Below are 4638 nucleotides of genomic sequence, written 5' to 3'. Positions count from 1 at the left end.
CTGTAATCCCTGAATCCAGGATTCTCCTCCTCCTCCTCTCCTCATCCATGTTGTCTTTCTGGTCCTCTGAAAACCTCTGACCTGTTGACTCCAGGCCTGGCTCCGCTCATCATGACTTTGGTTTGTTGTTGTAGTTAAGTGAAATACGATCTGGTGATAACACAGAGTGTTTTATTCTGAAAATTAACCGGATGTTTTCATTTTGTTTTGGTGAAACCTGACTTCCTGTCCCGCTCCATCTGCTCTGTTGAGATTGAGCCGTTACACTTCATGTTTCATCATCGCTCAAAGCAGACTGATTGTGTTGGATCATAAAGTTTGGATCTTGACCAGGTATTGGATCCATGATTTGAAAATCATCTTCAGAATTAACTTACTGGAGTCAGAAACCCCAGAGAACCATTGGAAATGTAGCAAATTACAATGATTTCAGATAAATTCAAAGTTAGATTATGAACAAAATCCCAGTTTCTCCTGACTCATTTGAACTCAGACTAATAGTGGACAACCTTATAATATAATCCAGCCAATCCCAGCTCGATCTGATGTGTCATTTCAAAATAAAAGCAACTTGAAATTAGAAACACATTTTTGCACATTTTCATATTATTCTTTTATTTTGAAAATCCATCTTAGATTGTTATTGTTTTGGTGAAACCTGACTTCCTGTCCCGCTCCATCTGCTCTGTTGAGTATGATGCGTCGTGCTCCGGCATCCGGGAACAAATAGAAGTCTTGTGTATCTGATCCAGAGGACTCTGACCTGCCGGATCAGAGACGCAACGGAGTGGACCCAGTGGAAGTTAACACATTGACTAGAATAGAAACCTATCAGATCTGGTGCTGTGATGGAGCAATTTGGCCATTATTCCCGTCATCTCAGAACCCCTTAAACCTTCGACATGCAGCCTCACCTCTCTGTCCAAACATCACCGCTCAGCAGAACCACTTGAACTCAGAATAAGTCGACTCACGCTGATGTTGCTTCCAGCTCGGATCCAGAGAACTGGAGTGGTGACATCCACCTTGTTGAGTACAGACACAGCATAAATGAGACGGGATGTAGTCAGCAGGAGACGAGCAGCTTTCAGGCTGCAGGTCTCAAACTGTGAGGGTGCTGAGTGTAGAGAGTCCCTCTGCAAACAGACATGGAGTTATGTAACAGACATAAATCAGCATGTTTACAAGCTCCAGAGGGGGCAGGAAAGTCAGTCTTAGTTTTGGTGTTTGAGGACTTAACTCTGCTTTTCCACCTGGATACGACTTTCAGAGGAACAAGGGAGGGAAATATCTCTGTTTTCAAACACTGAACTTATCAAGCACAACTTTTATTCCCCCGGCTGTCTTCACTACTGATCACAATCATTTGAACTGCAGTACAAAGACATGTTAGGTTCCACTGTGAGGTCGTGGCTCAGTGCAAACTTTCCTCAGATGGGTTAGAAATAACCGACAACTCCCCTTTCACATCCCACTGAGGTGCAACGTGTGTGTGCATGTGTGCATGTGTATGTGTGTGTGTGTGTGAGTGTGTGTGGAGGATACAAAGACAAGGAGCCCACAGAGTCCAAGGTCTGAAGGTCAGTCAAACAGAGCTCGTCCTCAGGTCTCGTCTAACAAGTTGTCATCGCTGAAATGAAGCTGTAGCTTGTTTTGTTTTGAGAGGAGCGTCACAGGAGCGCTCAGGTCGAGCTCGCCTTCCAGTCGTTTCCTGTTGGGTCCCTGCAGAAGAAACAGAGACATGCATGACATCCAAAACAAAAACAAAACAAGGCAAACATTTAACAGCAGAAAGTTTGTCAGCAGGAATGTGCTACCCTTTCCTCCAGTCTGTGTCCGGTCCGGCTCCGTGTTCTCTCAGCTTCAGAACTCAGCAAGGAGCAGGACCGCCGGACAGCAATCGTCCAAGGACCCCCTCATAACTGTAACACAGATTAAACACATTAGTGATGTCATGATCAGAAGCTGCGGCTCTGAGAGTCGATGCTTTATAGTGGATCAGAAGAGCCGGCTCACATCCAGAGAGAGCCGGCTCCCAGTTTGTTCCTTTCCCTGCTTAGCTCTCTCAGTGCTCAGCCCCAGCTCTGCTCACAGCAGAACTTTGTTTTGATTGGTCAGCATGGCGGCCATGCGGCCAATCACATGTGAGGATATAGGATCCAGGTGATGGAGGGGAGGCTGTGTATCGTGGCTTCATCTGTTCCTTCTGAGAGGGTTAGGGTTAGGGTTCTTCTCAAAGACCGGGCAAATACTCACTGAGAGGAGAAACTGGATCAGACCATCCAACCTGAGGACATTAATAATGTCTGATCCAGTTGGTTCGGTTCTGTTCTGGTTCTGTTCTGTTCTGGGTCGGTTCGGTTGTGGCTCGGATCTGGTTCGGTTCTGGTTCGGTTCGGTTCCGGGTCGGTTCTGGTTCGGTTCTGGGTCGGTTCGGTTCTGGTTCGGTTCTGGTTCGGTTCTGGTTCGGTTCTGGGTCGGTTCGATTCGGTTCAGGTTCGGTTCTGGGTCGGTTCGGTTCTGGTTCGGTTCTGGTTCGGTTCTGGTTCGGTTCTGGGTCGGTTCCGGGTCGGTTCTGGGTCGGTTCGATTCGGTTCTGGGTCGGTTCGGTTCTGGGTCGGTTCGGTTCTGGTTCTGTTCTGTTCTGGTTCGGTTCTGGTTCTGGTTCGGTTCTGTTCTGTTCTGGGTTGGTTCGGTTCCGGCTCAGTTCTGGTTCAGTTCTGGTTCGGTTTGCTTAAGCTTAGTTCTGGTTCTAAACCTAAACCCAACCCTAACCCTAACCCTAATCACAACCCTAACCCTAACCCTAACCCTAATCACAACCCTAACCCTAATCACAACCCTAACCCTAACCCTAACCCTAACCCTAATCACAACCCTAACCCTAATCACAACCCTAACCCTAACCCTAACCCTAATCACAACCCTAACCCTAACCCTAACCCTAATCACAACCCTAACCCTAACCCTAACCCTAACCCTAACCCTAATCACAACCCTAACCCTAACCCTAACCCTAATCACAACCCTAACCCTAATCACAACCCTAACCCTAACCCTAACCCTAATCACAACCCTAACCCTAACCCTAACCCTAACCCTAATACTAACCCTAACCCTAAGAATGGTTTTGTAACAGAATGGGTCAGTTATAAGTCTTCTCATAAAAACACTGTTAAAGGTTTTTCAACACAAACCATTAGTTTTTGTAAAGTTAAGGTAAAACATACGGCTACAAGAGATCCTAAATGAAGAGCAGTTCGGGAGTCTAAAGAGCCGACTCTACTTTGGGAGCCGAGTTAAAAGAAAAGAGAGCATTTCAGAAAGTTACCTACTGTAGCTTTAAGTAGGGAACCAGAATATAAAGATTTTGCTGTTCATGCTAAATGAAAATAAAATAAACATGTTTATTCAGAGGGAGAACAACAAGGACACTAAACAACCCTGTGGACAAAGTTTAGAACAGAACTATAACCTACCTGCAACATGAACCTCTGCCATCCCAGGCTTTCACTCAAACTCTGAGCCTGCCTGCTCACACACACACACACACACACACACACACACACACACACACACACACACACACACACACACACACACACACACAAACACACACACACGCGCGCGCGCGCACTTCAGCAGCAGTTCCAGTCTCTCTCGGTCTCTCGTGCAGGACTCAGGATGGCAGAGCGCAGGGGAAACCGGGACCAGACCGAGGACGACCTGCCGATCTACCTGGCCCGGCCCGGCTCGGCGGACCAGGTCCCCCGGCAGAAGTACGGAGGCTTGTTCTGCAGCGTGGAGGACGCGTTCGAGAGTAAAACCTTAGACTTTGACGCTCTGAGCGTCGGACAGAGGAGCTCCAGAACCCCGAGGACCGGGAGGGAGGCGAGGAGCCCGGGGAGGGAGAGCTGCACCAGCACCCCTGGCCTGGGGAGTCCTGCAGGGAGGAGAGACTCACCTCAGAGGAGCAGAGGAGGGAAGGAAGTGCTGCAGAACCTGGGGGATGAAAAGGTAAGGAGACTAACTTTGACATGAGACAGGAGGGGATGCAGCATGAGGGACTTGAATGAGGGGGGTTTCTGTAGTACCTGAGAGGCTGGTGGGTCTAACTTTACAGAGTGAGTGAGATCTGATGCTGCTGTGAGTAATAATCTGTAATTCTGAATAGATGAAAGAAAGAAGGAAGAAACAATAGAGGTGTATAATCTTCTAAAATGGCATGCACCCAGCAGGGTTACCTGACTTCCCCTCACAGGTGTCTGTAGTGACACCAGAGCTGCAGGCTGCACCTGTGACCTGTCTGAATGAGAGGCTGGGATAAGCTCATTGTGAGTTTACATTGGAGGTTTGATATGTTAGTCACTTCACTTTAAGACACATCCTTATTCTTCTTATGTTTCTCAATGACTCAGATTACCTTTTGAGAAGTCGTTAATATCAGCTTTACCTGATCATTTCCTCCATCATTGATGACTAAACAGGTAATCAACAAATCACTGTCCAATCATCTCTGATCTGTTCTAACATCCCACTGTTCATCCATCCATCCATCCCTCCTACTAACTGTTCTTCCAATCAACGATCAATCCATCCATTTAATCATCTGTTTTTCCAACCATCCCTCCATCTATC

The 4638-nt window shown here is 47.3% G+C and overlaps 1 long non-coding RNA gene across 1 annotated transcript; it reads right to left on the bottom strand.

Annotated features, from left to right (window-relative positions):
• Window positions 1-766: 766 nt before the first annotated feature.
• On the bottom strand, window positions 767-3573 carry LOC117813071. The gene is made up of 3 exons (XR_004631317.1): window positions 3480-3573; window positions 1818-1922; window positions 767-1722 (listed from the first exon to the last, which is right to left on the bottom strand). It is a non-coding gene; the product is annotated as an uncharacterized LOC117813071 (long non-coding RNA).
• Window positions 3574-4638: the final 1065 nt, after the last annotated feature.

This window comes from Notolabrus celidotus, chromosome 5 (assembly GCF_009762535.1).
Source record: "Notolabrus celidotus isolate fNotCel1 chromosome 5, fNotCel1.pri, whole genome shotgun sequence".
Classification (NCBI taxonomy): Eukaryota; Metazoa; Chordata; class Actinopteri; order Labriformes; family Labridae; genus Notolabrus; species Notolabrus celidotus.
The sequence above is the reverse complement of the archived record's forward strand: the minus strand, read 5'-3'. Positions and strand labels throughout refer to the sequence as shown.